This window comes from Lepus europaeus, chromosome X (assembly GCF_033115175.1).
Source record: "Lepus europaeus isolate LE1 chromosome X, mLepTim1.pri, whole genome shotgun sequence".
Taxonomy (NCBI): Eukaryota; Metazoa; Chordata; class Mammalia; order Lagomorpha; family Leporidae; genus Lepus; species Lepus europaeus.
In genome coordinates this window covers 28,974,005-28,994,198 of record NC_084850.1, presented here as the reverse complement: position 1 = coordinate 28,994,198, position 20,194 = coordinate 28,974,005, and the positions used below count along the sequence as shown (strand labels likewise).

The 20,194-nt window shown below is 35.5% G+C and overlaps 1 pseudogene; it reads left to right on the top strand.

Annotated features, from left to right (window-relative positions):
- The first annotated feature begins 2,209 nt into the window (after positions 1-2,209).
- Positions 2,210-17,603, top strand: LOC133752529 (derlin-2-like; annotated as a pseudogene).
- Positions 17,604-20,194: the final 2,591 nt, after the last annotated feature.

The following is a 20,194-nucleotide window of genomic DNA, read 5'->3' as shown; positions in this document are numbered from 1 at the left end:
TTTTAAAGGTACTTTATAACAAATTAGAGGGTTTTTTAATTCTGTTTTTTGTGATTAAAATAACTTCATAAAAATGGATGTTTGATTCATAAAACCACTTGTACATTCTATTGTTTTCATGTCACATTGTTTTCATCACACTCTTTTATAATATAAGTGAAGAGATATTGTTGAAGTCTATATATTAAAATGTATGTGAATGAACCATTAACAAATCTCTGAATGAGTAATTATGCATTTTAAATACCTGATAAAAATCATTTGCCTAAGAGATCCATGGTTTTGGAATATCCATGCACATTAGAATCCTGAGTTTTATGTTTCCCATAAAATTAAGTTTTTCACAATAGAGATAAAAAATAAAATCTAACAAAGAATGCAATCAACATGAGACTAAGAACTGGATGAAATAGTGGAATAAGAACTATAATAAACTTCACTGTACACCTCGTAATTAAAACATGTTATTTTTTTTCTTTTTCTTTTTTTTAACTTTTATTTAATGAATATAAATTTCCAGTGTAAAGCTTATGGATTACAATGGCTTCTCCCTCCCATAACTTCCCTCCCACCTGCAACCCTCCCCTCTCCTGCTCCCTCTCCCCTTCCATTCACATCAAGATTCATTTTCAATTCTCTTTATATACAGAAGATCAATTTAGTATATATTAAGTAAAGATTTCAACAGTTTGCACCCACATAGAAACACAAAGTGAAACATACTGTTTGAGTACTAGTTATAGCATTAAATCAAAATGTACAGCACATTAAGGACAGAGATCCCACATGAGGAGCAAGTGCACAGTGGCTCCTGTTGTTGACCCAACAAATTGACACTCTAGTTTCTGGCGCAGTAACCACCCTAGGCTCTTGTCATGAGTTGCCAAGGCTATGGAAGCCTTCCAAGTTTGCCGACTCTGATCATATTTAGACAAGGTCATAAAAGACAGAGTGAGGATAGTAACCAATGATCCTAAGAGTGGCATTTACCAGGTTTGAACAATTATACAGCATTAAGTGGGGAAGAGGACCATCAGTACACACAGGTTGGGAGTAGAGCCATTGGTGGTAGAGTAGAGGTTATGATTACAAAGGAATGAGGCCCAAGTATGCTAGACAGGGTCTAGAACAAAGGACAGAGTCATTATTAGAGGACCTAAGAAAGGTGCTGTCTAAGCTACAATTAAGTTTTCTGATTGAGAGGCAAATAGAACCTGATAGAAGGGGCTTGATAATAATCTGCTGGGCTTTAGGCCTTGTAAGTTAAGAGGCCCAGACCTATCTATCTCTTCACATGGGGTATATCCTAAGGGAGGTGTGAACCTCCTAGCAGAAGGCACTCTGTTGACTTTCATTACTTGGCTGGCCTGGGAGGAGAGCTGGCCAGGTAAAGGCAGGTGGCATCTCTAACAAGAAATTTACAGTTCTACCTGCAATGTGGCTGACCCTACTTGACCATCCCCTCAGCTGCAGTGGTCACTTTGGAAGTTGGGCTGAGTGAAGGGCTTTTCAGCTTAGAGCCAATAAGATCTGTGGCTCTGACCTGGGCATCCTTTGACTCCAGGGCAGGTCCATTTCCAGTGATCCAACTCTTGGCAGAGCTGCCAGGGCTCTTCACAAGCTGACTTCTGCTGAAGCCCAGGCTTACCACATTGAAAGCCACTGCAGTGGACTGGCCTGTCGGGTCTCCTTGAGGGCAGATCACTGTACAGATCAGCCATTAATAGGCCTGCCACCCATTGCTTCTGATGCCTAGCTTTCTTTTCCTCCTGGTTTAAAACATGTTATAAATGAGCTGTTTCATGAAATAATTGAAAAGATTAGAAAATTGAACCTCATTTAAAAATATCAAATTATTTCATTTCAATTAAAATTGGAACATTGTCATTTGTGATAGGAATTGATTATCCCAGGTTACTGTGAAGACATTAATATTTAGGAGAGGTACCTCATGATTTCGGGGAAATGGAAGCAATTTCCTTCCTAAATATCAAAAATACAAATGTAAAGTTGTCCCAGAAAATTATTGATTCAGAAATACTTTGGCACACGTTATGATATGTGCCATGAAAACCTGATGATATAAGCACTATTAGTTACATTTCTCTCATGATGGCGATCAAAGGCATTATAATATGTCCAAGGTGAGATTGCTAATTGAAGTTGGAGTTGGAAATGAAATTTAGACTTTTCAAATGCAATGTGCCACATGATCACTAAACACTACATCATCACAAAAATCTCCGACTTCACCTTCCTTTTCATCGTCATCATTGCTACTTTCTTTGGTCAGAGTATGAGCTCTATAGTCAATAAAGAGAATATAACCTCAAGTTCCTGCTTGAAATTTTACTTGTAAGTGCCTCATAGGATCATATCTAGTAAATATTTTACTCAAATTTCTGTATTATGGTACACTCAACACCAATTTTTTCCTGTGAAAGATCTGGTTTTATTTTCAAATTATTTGTTTATTGTTTTTTGTTTGTTTGTTTGTTTTATATTTATATAACAAATATAAATTTCCAAAGTACAGCTTATGGGTTACGATGGCTTTCTTCCCCCCCATAACTTCCCTCCCACCCGCAACCCTCCCATCTCCTACTCCCTCTCCCCTTCCATTCACATCAAGATTCATTTTCAATTATCTTTATATACAGAAGATCAATTTAGCATATATTAAGTAAAGATTTCAACAGTTTGCACCCACTCAGAAACACAAAGTGTAAAGTACTGTTTGAGTACTAGTTATAGCGTTAATTCACATTGTACAACACATTAAGGAGAGAGATCCTACATGAGAAGTAAGTGCACAGGGACTCCTGTTGTTGACTAAACAAACTGACACTCTTGTTTATGGCGTCAGTAATCACCCTAGGCTCTTGTCATGAGTCGCCAAGGCTATGGAAGCCTTTTGAGTTCACGGAAATTGATCTTATTTAGACAAGGTCATAGTCAAAGTGGAACTTCTCTCCTCCATTCAGAGAAAGGTACCTCCTTCTTTAGTGGCCAGTTCTTTCCACTGGGATCTCGCTCACAGACATATTTCAATATGGAAAAGTTGGAAGCATTTTCACCGAGATCTGGTACCAGACAGGGATGCCCACTCTCACCATTGCTATTCAATATAGTTCTGGAAGTTTTAGCCAAAGCCATTAGGCAAGAAAAAGAAATTAAAGGGAGGTAAATTGGGACGGAAGTTAAACTATCCCTCTTTGCAGATGATATGATTCTTCATTTAGAGGATCCAAAGAACTCTACTAAGAGACTACTGGAACTCATCGAAGAGTTTGGCAAAGTAGCAGGATATAAAATCAATGCACAAAAATCAACAGCCTTTGTATACACAGGCAATGCCATGGCTGAGAAAGAACTTCTAAGATCAATCCCATTCACAATAGCTAGAAAAAACAATCAAATACTTTGGAATAAACTTAACCAAGGACGTTAAAGATCTCTGTGATGAGAATTAAAAAATCTTAAAGAAAGAAATAGAAGAAGATACCAAAAATGGAAAAGTCTTCCATGCTCATGGATTGGAAGAATCAACATCATCAAAATGTCCATCCTCCCAAAAGCAATCTACAGATTCAATGCAATACCAATCAAGATACCAAAGACATTCTTCTCAGATCTGGAAAAAATGATGCTGAAATTCATATGGAGACACAGGAGACCTCAAATACCTAAAGTAATCTTGCACAACCAAAATGAAGCCGGAGGCATCACAATACCAGAATTCAGGACATACTACAGGGAAGTTGTAATCAAAACAGCATGGTACTGGTACAGAAACAGATGGATAGACCAATGGAACAGAATAGAAACACCAGAAATCAATCCAAACATCTACAGCCAACTTATATTTGATCAAAGATCCAAAACTAATCCCTGTATCAAGAACAGTCTATTCAATAAATGGTGCTTGGAAAACTGGATTTCCACGTGCAGAAGCATGAAGCAAGACCCCTACCTTACACCTTATAAAAAAGTCACTCAACCTGGATTAAAGATCTAAATCTATGACCCAACACCATCAAATTTTTAGAGAACTTGGAGAAACCAAAAAATATATAGGCACAGGCAAAGACTTCTTGGAAAAGACCCTGGAGCCACAGGCAGTCAAAGCCAAAATTAACATTTGGGATTGCATCAAATTGAGAAGTTTCTGTACTTCAAAAGAAACAGTCAGGAAAGTGAAGAGGCAACCGACAGAATGTGAAAAATATTTGCAAACGATGCAACAGATAAAGGATTAATAACCAGAATCTACAAAGAAATCAAGAAAATCCACAACAACAAAACAAACAACCCACTGAAGAGATGGGCCAAGGACCTCAATAGACATTTTTCGAAAGAGGAAATCCAAATGGCCAACAGACACATGAAAAAATGTTCAAGATCACTAGCAATCAGGGAAATGCAAATCAAAACCACAATGAGGTTTCACCTCACCCCGGTTAGAATGGCTCACATTCAGAAATCTGCCAACAACAGATGCTGGTGAGGATGTGGGGAAAAAGGGACACTAACCCACTGTTGGTGGAAATGTAAACTGGTTAAGCCACTATGGAAGTCAGTCTGGAGATTCCTCAGAAACCTGAATATAACCCTACCATACAACCCAGCCATCCCACTCCTTGGAATTTACCCAAAGGAAATTAAATTGGATAAATAAATTGCTGTCTGCACCTTAATGTTTATTGCAGTTCAGTTCATAATAGCTAAGACCTGGAATCCACCTAAATGCCTATCAACAGTAGACTGGATAAAGAAAATTATGTGACATGTACTCTATAGAATACTATACAGCAGTAAAAAAAAAAAAACAAAACAATGAAATCCGGTCATTTGCAATAAGATGGAGGAATCTGGAAAACATCATGCTGAGTGAATTCAGCCAGTCCCAAAGGGACAAATATCATATGTTCTCCTTGATCGGTGACAACTAACCGAGCATCAAAAAGGAAACCTGTTGAAGTGAAATGGACACTATGAGAAACAATGACATGATCAGCCCTTTTCCTGAATGTTGATGAACAACTTACTACTTTATCACATTTAGTATCTTTTTGTTCTACTAAATACTATTGGTTGAACTCTTTAATTAACACGCAATTATTCTTAGGTGTTTAATTTAACTGAAAAGTGATCCCTGTTAAATATAAGAGTGGGGATAAGAGAGGGAGGAGATACACAATTTGGGACATGCTCAATCGGATTTGCCCCAAAATGGTAGAGTTAGAAATGTGCCAGGGGATTCCAATTCAATCCCATCAAGGTGGCATGTACCAATGCCATCTCATTAGTCCAAGTGATCAATTTCAATTCACAATTGATCATAATTATAGGTTTAAGTGTCGATGGGATCACATATACAAGACTAGAGTCTGCTAATACTAACTGATAGAATTAAAAAGGAGAGAAAGATCCAACATGGAAAGCAGGGTACACAGCAGACTCATAGAATGGCAGCTGTCCTAAACAGCACTCTGGCCTCAGAATCAGCCCTTAAGGCATTTGGATCTTGCTGAAGAACCCATGAGAGTATTTTAGGCATGGAAAGCCTGGACACTCTGGCAACAAACAAACAAACAAACAAACAAAAAATCTAAATGAATGATCTCTGCGAGTGAGATCTTTCAGATTCTTTACCATTGATCCTGATATCTGATACTGTTCCTAATGTAAAATTTTCTTTTAAATGCAATATTTCTAATAATATTTAGTAATGAACCAAATAAAATAGGGAAGCCATTTCATAGATACAGCAACCTTAAAAGCTACTGCATGTAGTATAAATAGCTAATATTTCATGTCCCAAAGTTATTTGATAATCAACTTAACTTTTGAAGAAAAATCTTTCATTGTCTACCAATATATTTTGTTGATGAAAATATTGAATTAATACAAAATAGATGCAGAATTAATTACCAATTAGAAGTTTATCATTCAGAGAGAACTAATAATTAATTATACTTAAAACATTTATTTATATATGTAATCAGAATACTGAATGCATTACATAAACAAATGTAGTGTACATTTATCTCTTAAATTGTGAATAATTACAGTTTGTCACATAAATTCACTGAAAACATCCATTTCAACTTTTGCTAGTATTACTTGCTAAAATTTTCATCCTAGAACTTTTCTATTGACAGTTACAATATTATAGAATGATATAGCAGTTTGTGAAGTGGACTAGGTAAAATATGATTGAAAATATCTTCTCTATTTATGGCCTATTTTGTGTAATTAAATGTCTATAGATTAAGTAAATTGACAGTAGGCCTAATAGTATATATTCATAAAAATGACATTGATTTATTTGAGAGGAAGAGAGAGATTTCTCATGTGGTGGTTCACTCTTCAAATATCCACAATGGTTGGGGGTGGGTCAGGACCAAAGTCAGGAATCAGGAACACATGGAGTTCTCCCAGTGATCAGCAAGCCTTCAATTATTGGAACCATTTTCCACTGCTTTCTATGGTCTTTTTTTTAGCAGGAATCAGGTGTCAGTAGCTAGAGCTGGGGATGAAACCCACCTATACCAATGTGGGATTCAGGCATCTAACTGCTAGGCAAAATGTCTGATCTTAATAGGATATATTTTAAGTGCTAAGAGAGATATTCTCAATTTTGAGAGTAAATCATTACTTCTCTTACATGAAAAGTCCCTGGTTAATCCAGAATGAAACTCTAATTTGTAATACCAACATTCAAGTGACTAATTACATTTAATTGCTGAACTCATGCAGACTTTTGAACCCTAAAGTCAAAATTTAATGATACTGAAAGGGTGAAAACTTAATCCAATTATGGTGTTTAGTAGTTGTACTAAGGAAAAGGTCTGCAGATGTTCACTTTAAATATATATCTCAGATTACCACATACAGACAACTTTTTATTAAAATATCCATTAATTATTTTATATTTGTGCTATTATATTTTCATTCTTATGGATAAGAATTATTTCTTACTAAATACTGTGGGGACTTTCTAACAATTATCAATTTTATTTATCAAATATTTTCATTATTTTGGGAAAGAAACCTTTCAGACAATCTAAAATACTCAAACTGGATGATTTTACTACCCACTATTTCATTCTATTTCTCCATGTTTCATTCCTATCTGTTTCACTGTGTACATAGAAAAGCATTCTTTATAGGGACAAAAATAACATTTATCAAATTCATACTTATTTTTACATAAGTGAATACAAATAAAACTTGCCATCCATTGAATATTTTAGAGTAGAAAATTTAAAAATAATTAAGCTTCTTAATTATTCCAATAATAATAGCTATTGATTGGTAATTATTAATGAATTAAATTTCACTGAAATATGAATATCTCAATAAATATATTAAAACATTCTGAACAATCCTAACATTGCTAATAAAGGCCAATTGCTTCTAAGTCTGATTCCATCCAATTCAAGAACTAGTAATGATCACATACAGCAAAATATTAACAACTTTCGTGTGCATTAGTGACACTTATTGTAATCTGCTAAAGTCTAAATATGATTTGGCCACCAAATTCATTTCAACCCTAAAGTCATACATTAATGATACTAAAAAAGTGGAAACCGAGTCAGATTATAGTGTTTAGCACTTGGGCCAAGCAAGAGGTCTATAGGTAGTTGGGGTCAATCCGTTGGAGGTAGTTCTTATGGGAGAATTGAAAATAAAAGCCTGAGCCTCTGTTTCTACTTCCTTGGCCTTCCATTTAATCCTTCCTCCACAAACACTCCACCATTGCCATCCGCTACCATCTCAGAGGCCAAATATTGGTTCTGCCCATCTTTCACTTCGCCCTCCAAAACTGTGAGCTAAATAGCACTTTTTTCATTGTAAAGTTAGTCACCTCATGTATTTCATCATAGTGATGAAAAAGTAATACATAATCCCACAGCTAGGTAACGTGTATCTGATGTGTGTGTGGTCTGATCAGAATCATATATATAAATGGATAGAATCAATTTTCAGTGTGTTTACAAATTTTAGTTACTTACCTTTCTTATAGCTTCATCTTTATTATGATCTTTTCTAACATTGTTTAACTCTAAATGTTAGCATGGAAAGGAATCAATCCAATAAAAGCTAATTTTGGTAGTCATGTTCCTCCATAAAACTAATCACTATTGCTGAGACCACTTTCTTAGATTAAACTTGAAATACACTGAAAATAATTGTATGAGTAGAGTAAAATAATTAATACATTGGGAAATACTGATTTACCTCTAGAATTTGCTGTGATAGCATCTGAAAAATTTATATCTCTAAAATCCTCCACTCACATTCTGCCTTTCAAATAAATCTTTTAAAAAGCATTAAAAATCATTGGCAACATAAAGGCATTTAGACTTTCTCTTATGCTATATTCTTGTAGCTCTATAGTTTGGTATTTTACATTTAAATATCTGATCCATTTTGAGTAAATTTTTAGAGAAGATTTATTTATTTATTTGAAAGACAGGGTTACAGAAAGAGGGGGAGAGACAGAGGGAGTGTGAAAGTGAGAGGGAGCAAGAGCAAGAGCAAGAGAGAGATGATGAGATTATCTTCCATCTGCTGGTACACTCCCCAGACTACTGTAACTGCCAGTGATGGGACAGGCCAAAGACAGGAGCCAGGAGCTTCTACCAGGTCTCCCTTGTGGACAGGAGGGGCTCAAGCACTCATGCCATCTTTTGCTGCTTTTCTGAGACTATTAGTAGAGAGCTGGATGGAAGTGGAGCAGCCAAGACATGAACTGGTGCCCATATGGGCTGATTACATTGCAAGTAGTGGTTATATCCACAATGCCACAACACTGGCCCCCATAAATGTTTCATTTATAATCCTGTGGTTCTTAAAGTTTTTCTTTCATAATATGCACATGAGGAGGCTGTGTTAGATGTAGTTTCCAACATCCAAAATCAAAGATTGAGGTTGAGAGCTGGAAAGTTTTACTGATATCAAGTTATCAACATGGTTTTGATGCTTTTTAACTGAGGCTCATAATTTCATTAAATATGTATATTTTTAAATCTGCAAGCAATTGGGAAAATGATCATTGCACTCAATTTATTTAAAAATCAGGAATTTTTTAAATTGCTGTATATTTGCAAATGGGAATAAGAGAATAAATTTCAAGTACCATGAGCTCTGCCTCACATTTTGGTCAGACATTCTGCACTTTCTTAGTAGAGAATAAGTAAATGGATAGGTATTCTGTAAGGCATGGAAAGTACTGGAGAAACAGCCCCAGGAGCAGTAACTGAGGAATATTTTACTCTGTTGGGTAAAATATAGCACACGCTAATATATGTTAATAGAATTTTGTGCTCTAGGCATGCACTACGTAATGAGTAACAGGTTAAGATAGAGTATCTAACCATCACAATGGGTAATTACATCACAATAATGAAAAATTTGGGGAAAGCAGTACCTCACAAATTCTACGTAGGCAGTAGATATTAAGTTAGATATATTATATGGCAAAAGGGTCTCGGACTTATGAAAAGACCAAGGGCTAGACAAAGTGCTAGTAAATATACTAATATAAATGCATTCAAATATATATCATCGTGTTCATTACAAGAACTTGCCGGGATTGGTGCTGTGGCATAGCAGGTAAGGCTGCCACCTGCAGTGCTAGCATCCCATATGGGCACCAATTCGAGTCCCGGCTGCTCCACTTCTGATCCAGCTCTCTGCTATGGCCCGGGAAAGCAGCAGAAGATGGCCCAAGTCATTGGGCCCCTGCACCTGCTTGGGAAACCTGGAAGAAGCTCCTGGCTCCTGGCTTCGGATCAGCACAGCTCCAGCTGTTGTGGCCATCTGGGGAGTGAATCAGCAGATGGAAGACTCTCTCTCTCTCTCTCTTTCTCTCTCTCTTCCTCTCTCTCTCTTTCTCTCTCTCTTCCTCTGCCTCTCTTCTCCTGTGTAACTCTGACTTTCAAATAAATAAAAAATATTTAAAAAAAGAAAGTTTATGGGAAATGTACATTATCAAAAAACTCCATGGATTTCAAAAAAATGTTTGCACCTAAATATTTTTAATTCTGCTTTCCATGAGCTGTATAAAGTACTCTCATATATAAATAATGGAGTATTATTCAGCTATGAAAAAGAACGCCAGCCCCATGTATATATTCTTTTAATGAGAAAAGGCAAAGCACAATGTTTGTGGTTACAGTCACAGGTGGTAAAACAACAAAGTATGGGGGCCAGAACTGTGGCATAGCAGTTAAAGCCGCAGCCTGCAGTGCCTGCATCCCATATGGGCAAAAGTTCAAGTCCCGGATGCTCCACTTCCAGTCCAGCTCTCTGCTATGGCCTGGGAAAGCAGTGGAAGATGGCCCAAGTCCTTGAGTCCCTGCACCCACGTGGGAGACCCGGAAGAAGCTCCTGGCTTCGGATCAGCACAGCTTCAGCCATTGCGGCCGATTGGGGAGTGAACCAGTGGATGGAAGACCTTGCTCTCTCTCTGACTCTCCTTCTTTCTCTGTGTAACTCTTTCAAATAAAAACTAAATCTTTAAAAGAAATAAAAAAAGAAGTTGCCACAGATGTGATGAGCCATTCTTAAGCATATTCACATTTCTGAAGGATCTGCAACAGTATATTGCAGCTTAATTTTCTCCTCTCCATAAGCATCTATTTTATGAAATTATTGTTATGAAATTCAGTAGTAAAAGCAGTATCCATTTACTTAATAGGTCAAGGCAGTACATTGTAAAGTCCATATTGCTGAAGAAATATTCATATTTCTTCACCAGAGTAGATCACAACTAACCCAGAACAAACAACAAAAAATGTTGTTTTCCTCTTTAACTTTTTCTATAATTCTGTTTCTCCTCTTGATATTTTTGGCTATTATTTCTTGGTCACTCACTTTCCTTTTTGTCTTCACCTCCCTCCTCATATTTGCATGTGGTACTCATTCTCATTAAATTTCTTTTGTAAACTAAGATTTCCTATTTTGACAAAGATTCTTTACTGTGCTTTAGTTTTCTATTGCTTCATAGGAAATTATCATAAACAGTACATTAAAAAATACACATTTTTTATCTTAACTGTTCCCATGGGTAGAAATCTAGGTACAGTTTAACGGAATTCTCTGCTCAGGAACCTACCGAAGTGAAATCAAGGTTTTGGATAGAGCTGGGTTCTCAACCAAGGTTCGAGTTTTTCTTCCAAGCACACAGGGTTGTTAGCAAAACCCATCTTGCCCAACTTTGTAAGTCACAGAGGTTTTATTTTCAAAGTCAATAGATTTCAGACCATTGTAAAGCATCATTATTGGGGGACAAATTTTTAGTTTTATTGTATTTTTTATTAATACATAATTATATCTATTTATAGGGTACAATGTGTTGTGATACATATATACATCGTGAATGCTAAAACTAAGGTAATTAGCATATCCATCACCTCAGACATTTATTATTTCTTTGTGGTAAAATATTAGAAATCTTCTCTTCAAGCTATCTTGAAATATACAATACATTATTAACAGGCTTTTGCAAAACTTTAGAGCTACCCAGGATTTAGCTTATTTTTGTTCACTTCAAAGTCAACCTGTTAGTATTCTAATTGAGGGAATAATATCAAATTATATTCACAAATTCCACCCATCGTCCAGGTCTAAGAATTACATAGGTCACATATAGCAGAGGACAGGGAGATTAAAGGTCATTTTAGAATTCTACCTAGCACAAATTATTTTTATCTTTTTTTTAAAAAAAATTATTTAGTAAATATAATTTCCAAAGTACAGTATATGGATTACAATGGCTTTCCCCCCCATAACTTCCCTCCCACCCGCAACTCTCCCATCTCCCACTACGTCTCCCATTCCATTCACATCAATTTCATTTTCAATTATCTTTATATACAGAAGATCCATTTAGTATATATTAAGTAAAGATTTCAACAGTTTGCACCCACACAAAACATAGTGTAAAATACTTTTTGAATACTAGTTATAGCATTAATTCACATTGGACAACACATTAAGGGCAGATCCCACATGAGGAGTAAGTACATGGTGACTCCTGTTGTTGACTTAACAAATTGACACTCTTGTTTATGGCGTCAATAATCACCCTAGGCTCTTGTCATGAGTTGCCAAGGCTATGGAGGCCTTTTGAGTTTGCTGACTCTGATCTTATTTAGACAAGGTCATAGTCAAAGTGGAAATTCTCTCCTCCCTTCACAGAAAGGTACCTCCTTCTTTAATTGCCCGTTCTTTCTACTGGGATCTCACTCACAGAGATCTTTCATTTAGGTTTTTTTTTTTTTTTTTTTCCCAGAGTGTCTTGGCTTTCCATGCCTACAATACTCTCATGGGCTCTTCAGCCAGATCCAAATGCCTTAAGGGCTGATTCTGAGGCCAGAGTGCTATTTAGGACATCTGCCATTCTATGAGTCTGCTGTGTACCCCGCTTCCCATGTTGGATCGTTCTCTTCCTTTTTTATTCTATCAGTTAGTTTTAGCAGACACTAGTCTTTTTGTGTGATCCCTTTGACTCTTTGACCTATCAGAGCCATCAATTGTGAACTGAAGTTGATCACTTGGACTAGTGAGATGGCATTGGTACATGCAATCTTGATGGGATTGTATTGGAATCCCCTGGCACATTTCTAACTCCAACATTTGGGGGAAGTCTGATTGAGCATGTCCCAAATTGTACATCTCCTCCCTCTCTTATTCCCACTCTTATATTTAATAGGGATCACTTTTCAGTTAAAATTTAAACACCTCAGAATAATTGTGGGTTAATTACAAAGTTCAACCAATAGTATTAACTAGAACAAAAAATACTAAAAGGGACAAAGTAGTAAATTGTACATCAAGAGTCAGGACAAGGGCTGATCAAGTCACTGTATCTCATAGTGTCCCTGTTGAAGTGACATAGCACAAATTATTTTAAGTAATTACTCTTTCAGGTAGAGGGGAGCTCATAGGAAACTCCAACCTGATTCTTAGAAGAGCTCAGCTCATCTTGTCTTCCCAGGTAACATGCAGGAACTGGACAGCCTAGGCCTCTACTGGGAATCCAGAAATCTAACTACATGTGAAAGTGTAAAATTTCCATAATGTGATTTAAAATGTTTCAGTCCTAACAATCACATAAAAATCTCCTTATATCTTATCTCAACCAGTGACGGGAACAGGAAATTTGTGTCTGATTATTATAAAGACAGTATCACCACCAACAATGCTAGGCCATGCTAGGATTTTGATTCTGAACATATCAATTTCACCTTGATTCCACGTTTTATTTAGAATAGTTCACTGTCTTGAATTTTAACATTTAGTTGATAAGACACTCATTTGATTTTATTTTTGAGGAGAAACCTCTATTAATCATTATTTCATTATATTTCTCTTTCATTCTCCAGTGGTCTTTGAAAATAAAAAAAGGTATTTTTAAGTATCTGTGATGTGATTTTGTGAATTGTGTAGCTATCTTTAATCATATTTGTATATTCTCCTGAAATAAATAAGTTTTTAATTGCTTTAATTGCATACATTAAGAATCCAAATTGGTAGCAAGCTTTACTCCATAAAAAACTTATTTTGCATATATTAACTCGAGGTAATAGAGAGCAGTTGTAATTACAGAAGATTGGAGTTCATGAGTTGTTCTGGCTCATCATTCTTCAAATTAAATTGACATATTTATTTGTCAAAGAGAAATGATATAAGGTTATTTTCTGTGATTTTGGTCAGAAATCATAGATTATAGGAGATACTTGTTAGGGCATCTACATTGCGGTCTCCATGTACATTTGTAGTTTTTTACTTTGAGCACAACTATGGGGGGAATGTCTCAACAAATAGGCAAAATACAATATAGTCATAGTATCTTTATTTGAAAATAATTTCACATTAGTTTACTTATGATTTAATCATATTTTGTCCTATGCCATGCTTCAGTTTTGTGGTAATTTATGAGTTAATTCCCAATTTTCTTTCAAGAACATTGACAACTAAATTTTAAAATATAATAAGGCAGTTTAATTTTAAAACCAGGTGGGAAATTTGTTTGGCAACACTGTTGTTTTATCAAACTATTCTCCACAGAAAGCAATGACAAACACACTGCAGTATGGATTTACTATTGAAATCATCTTCAGTAAGTGATTCTTGATTCTTGGAAAGGTAATTTACTGAGCAGATATATAGCAAAATGTCTCTTACATATATAATTTTAAACCTTTAAAGAACTCTGCAAATGTGATATTACTATTCCAGTTAAAATTAAATTTCTTAATGTCAAGGCTCTAGAAAGTACAAAAACCAGGATTCAGACTTACATTTATTAAACCTCAGGTTCTTGCTGCATTCTACTACCTACACTTTTTCTCTTTAATTAGTAATTTGCTTATATACACACCATTCCTCTAACATTATTAAAGCATAATGCCTATTCTCCCACTTTTCTTGAATATAATGGGCAGGGGAACAAAGAGGCCATTGAGTTATTTTGCTTGCTCAAAGGACAGGAGCCACCAGAGTGTTATCACTTCCACAGCCTACCCAATTTTCCACCATTGTTCAGTTCCTAATATCAATTCTAAAGCTTTCAAGTAAAAATAATCTTTCAGGCAGGTTTCTTGTTACAGTGTCAAATATTATTTTTTCTCATCACCTTGGGCTGAAAGCAAATGTGTATGGAGTATAAATCATCTAAACACAGGAACCGTTGACTGAGTTTTCATTTTTAGCTAAAGTTTGTATTTAGTATATTTCACTTTTATTTTGCAAGTTTGCTTACAAAGAATAAAGTTTACAGGAATAATCTGAGTAATAGAGAAACTCTTTTGATATCCAGCATAGCCATTGATGAAAGTGTTCTTGTTTAAATGGATACCTCCATGGCACTTTAATGGTATCATATAGGAATACTATTTGTAATGAAATTTTAATTTTAAAATGCAATAATTCTTCACTAAGAATTCCTCAAATGAACTTCATTTAAAATATTCTGATTTTAACCAAATTTACTTAAATTGTGTGAAGTAGAGCTATTTATATTTACAACTGTCAAGCTGACAATTATTACATTGTTGTATATCATTGCCCTAAAGAGACTTAGATGAATCTAGATATACTTCAAGTCAGTAATAAATACATATACTGTTCTTTCTGCCATTCTTTCTCCCTCACAATTCTATTCTCCACTCAGTTCCTTCTTCACGCCTTTTCTTCACCCTCTTCTCTCTTTCCAAAATGGAATAATGAGTCTTTTCAACTTTTGATTGATTGGCATATTACATTTCAACACTTGATTTGGAAGGCAAGATTTTATCTACACATGAAGAATTTGAAGCATTAACAACAAGGAGAGATATTATCTGCTGACTGATCCATTTTGCTGGAGAGGGTAGGATGGTGGGAAGCAGTAAGCTTGTGACTGAAGCAAACCACTCAGAAAACAAGGCATACAGTTCAACCTGATACAATTCTGTATTAGTTATTTTGGGTTTGGCATGCAGGAGTGGTTTGAACTGTAGAGAACCTTCCCTTTTCTTTGCATTCTCAGCCAGCAAGCAGTGAGCTGTAACACCCAGAGGCCATATTCTGAAAATGACTAATAGGAAAGGATTTTGAAATTCTGATACTATTTCTGGACACAGAATATGTGATATTGGTGAGAAAAATTAAAGTCCTGTTGACTTTCTAAAACTTCAAGTAAAATACAAGTAGTTCATTATTGACGCCATGAACAGGATAAGTCAGCAACAGGAGTCACTGTGTGCTTACATCCCATGTGGGATCTGTCCTTAATGTGTTGTCTAATGTGCAGTGATGCTATAACTAGTACTGAAACAGTATTTTTACACTTTGTGTTTCTGTGTGGGTACAAACTGATGAGATCTTTACTAATTATATACTGAATGGATCTTCTGTATATAAAGATAATTGGAAATAAAAAAAAACCTGGTGTTAAATTGGAAATGGCATAGAAAATTAATTAATTTTAAAAAAATATCATGTAAGATCTCTATCTTTAATGTGCTGTACACTGTTATTTAATGCTATAACTAGTACTCCAACAGTATTTTTTTTCACTTTGTGTTGCTATATGGGGCCAAACTGTTGAAATCTTTACCTAATATATACTAAGCTGATCTTCTGTATATAAAGAGAATTGAAAATGAATCTTGATGTGATTGGAGGGGGAGAGGGAGCGAGAAAGGGGAGGGTTGCAGGTGGGAGGGAAGTTATGGGAGGGGGGAAGCCATTGTAACCCATAAGCTGTACTTTGGAAATTTATATTCATTAAATAAAAGTTTAATAAATGGAAAAAAAACTTCTGGTAGAAAATCTACTATATGTGTGACAGCATTCAAAATGCTTGAGAGACAATTTGTAAGAGAATCCATACATACTCACTTTGTTGCAAAAAGTGTTAAACCAACATTTATGGAACACATTACTTGGATTCTCTGACCTTGAGAAATGGAATTCCTAATACTTAAGTGAAAATTGGTAAATGGTTGTTTTTCATTACCTTCTGGGTTTTTTGTCCTTTTATCTGTGCCAAGCTTTCCATCTTCTCCAAAATCCACTATAGGAATCCTGTAAATAAACATCTGCAAATTTGCATTGGGACACCTGGAAGTGTGAAGATGCATGTGAGTATATGCTAATTATATTTTAGCGCTGGATCTTTACCAGGAGTGCAAGATCAGAATATAACCAGGCAAGGTTTTTCAAAATACCCATGTTTGGGCCCCAGCTCAGACTTAATGAGTCACACTGCCCAAAAGTTATGTATATATGTACTTTTAAATAAATCACTCAGCGCTGACACTGGCAGTTAATTTCCACTTAAAAAAAGAAACAGTGACAATGTTGGTAATTTACATTTCTTGAGTCTGTGTGGCAGATTGTTTTCTTAGACAGAAGTACAGTACAGTAATGAGTCTTAGAATATACACTCTCTGGGGGTCTTAGAATATATACATTCTTGGTGGGGGCAGGAGGCGGTGGGGAAGATGGAGCATACCAGTGCCTCCCACTGGAGTACCTGCAGATCCCACCGGTCAACGCACCTACAGTACCACCTGTGTCCTCACTGTCACAGCTGTGCAGTTGGAGCTGATCACACCTTTTAAGTTGTACTTCAAATCTGAGTTAATTTTTCAACATTTTCAAATATGGAGGTTAATCACCAATTTTTAATTCTTTGGGCCCATTGAATTCAACTTTTTATTTAACATGATTTTTCCATATCATTACTGTTAAATGCTAGAAAGCAGCTCATTCCGAGGCCAGACAGCAGACTTTGTATTTATGTTCTTTTTTGGTAGATTTTTAATGATTCTTTGCTTTCTTTGTGAGCTTAGTTTTCCTGGGCCAGGCCTTCAGATAATGCTGGTCTACGCTGGAGCCAAAGGAACCCATACGTCCACATTAACCTCTTTCACCTTCTCAACTTTCAGATCCTCTTTTTGCCCTGAGGAAAACCTGTTTATGAGGTTTTCCTTGTTGGTGGGGAACTCGATTATTGTGGACCTCTTGGGTATTTCTGATGGACACATATTTTTTTTTCTTGGAAAATGTATTCCCCAATCAGCGTGATGGTATAAAAATCCTGAAAATATTTATTTTGAAGGCTATTCTTGATACCCCAGATGAAGATCCAAATTACAATCCCTACTTGAAGAGCATCCAGGAGACTGCCTGGGGTGAAGGCCAGCACCATGGGTGTTAAAGTAATGTCAATAATGACACCCAGCTGGGGAGGACTCAGCGAATCACCAATTGGGATTCTTTTTACTTTTGTTGCAAAAGTATGGACATTTTTGACAGCTGTGACAGATTTTAACTCCGGAAGCACTTTATGAAATAGTATACTGACTAATCCAGAAGACATTTCCAGCAGTTTGCCAATGCTTGCTCACTACACTGATACTGAAATTGTAATCTCTTGGAGCCATAACACTGGAGAGATAAGTATCCTGTTGCCTCGATCAAGTACATGAGTACTTAAGTTCTATGGTGTAAGGCAGGGCTTTTGCTCCTTTCTTCACTCTGATAGAAAGGCCATGGTGTAAATAGAATTTCCAGAAAGAACAAAAATAAAACTGAATTCCATTTCTCTCTCACTGTAAGTCTGTAATATATATATATATATATATATATATATATATATACACACACATTCTTTAATGTATTTTAAATATATGCTTTTCTGAATGGACATCAGTTTGCATTTTCATTAGCAATACACAGCATTTGTTATTACTCCACATCATTGCCAGAAATGAGTAATATGGGAACACATTTGTATTAGGCTGTTAAATGTTTCTGAACAAGTTTTTTCCTTCAATGATACAGAACTACTCATACAAGAAAGGAATAGATATTAATTGATCATTAAATATTTGGTAGAATCCAACTATATAATTTTTGATTCTGGGACTACTGGCTATGATATGTAAAGTGGTGGGAGATTTTTAATATTTCAAGTTGTGTCATTATTATTTGTATCTTTCCGTTTAACTGGTTAATTTTGTGTCTGTTTTTAAAACTTTACATTTTTCCAGAAACACATTAGTTTCTTTTAGCTTTTCAAATATTTGTGTAAGACTGGTAGAATATTATTTTATAGATATCTATTTTACCACATTACCCACATTTCTGTCTGTATTTTATCTCTTTGCTTTTATTTTTCTTGATTAATTTTGCTGCCTACATATCTTTTCTACCATTCCTTTCTAAGAATCAGTTTTTGATTATGTAAATTATTCTGAATATATAGTTTTTCTCTATTATCATTTATATCTTTGGATTTACCTTGTTGTTCATTCTTGGCTTTTTGAATTGAATGCATATTGCTTTTATTCAATCTTTCTCAGTTTCTGATAAGTGTATTCAAAGCTTTAAATTTTCACTAAAGTACTGTTCTAGCTGGATACCACAAATTTGTAATGTTTTGTCAGCCTTAAATGGTAATTTACATTACAGTTTCCTCATTAAGCACAGTGTTATATAATAGTATTTCTTTCTTTCTTTCTGTTTGTTGCAAGATACATTTGTTGTTTTTGAGGGGGTATTTTCCTGTTATTGGTTTTTCCTTTATTTCATTATGTTCAGATCCCATTAAAGACCATTCTGTCACCTATGAAATGTGCTGTAGAAAATACTTAAGACTCAGTCAGAGTGAGGAGACATGAAAGTGGTAACATCTTCACTTAATATCCTCACACGCATCTCAAACCTAATGTGACTAAATCTCTGCCCTTGTTATTTTTCTAGCTCTGCTCTTTGTAGCTTTTGCATTTCAGTTAATGATTATCTATATTCTTCTAGTCGTTAGGACAAAACTTCTTAGACATCTTGATTTATATATATATATATATATATATATATATATATATATATTTTCTCTCTCTCTTCACATAAGATCCCTTGGCAAATCATGTTGCCTCTATCTTTAAAACATACCTAGCATCTAACGACCTCTTACTCTTTACTCTGCTGTTATCCTTGTTCAATGATTCTCCCAACTTATGGTGATTTGGTCATCAGAGAATATTTGATATTTTCTTGGTAGTTACAACCAGTGGCAAGGTATTGCTGGCCTCTCGTGAGTAGAGGTCAGTGATACTGCTAAATAATCCACTAATGTGTCTAGTGATTTGCCTCCTCAAGACATACACAACACATCACATGTCCCCAAATGCTAATAATGCCAAGGTTGAGAGACAGTCCTGAGCCAAATAACTAGTGTTGCTCACCTGAGTTATTTCAAAAGCTTTCTTATTGCCCTCCAGTTTCCTACCTTATCTCATCACAGTCTGTATTTTCCACACCAGCAAGAGAGCTTGTTTTTAAAATTGGCATATCATTCATTCTGTCTTTACAGCCCTCCAAAGACTCCCCATATCTTTGAAAGTAAAAGCTAAAGTCCTCACATTGGCCAGAAAGGTTATACACAGTCTTTCTGACTCACCATTGTCTGGTTGACATCATGTCTTACTGTTCTTGCCCTCACTCACTATGCAAAAGTTGCATCTCCACCTTACTAATGCTTGAATTCATTCCAAACTGCCATATTTGCTCAGCCTAGAATAATGCTCTTCTCTCAAAAAAAAAAATCAATGACTCTCCTTCACCTATAAGTCTTTACTCAGATATTACCATCCACAGAGACCCTACCCTGATCACCTTTCTT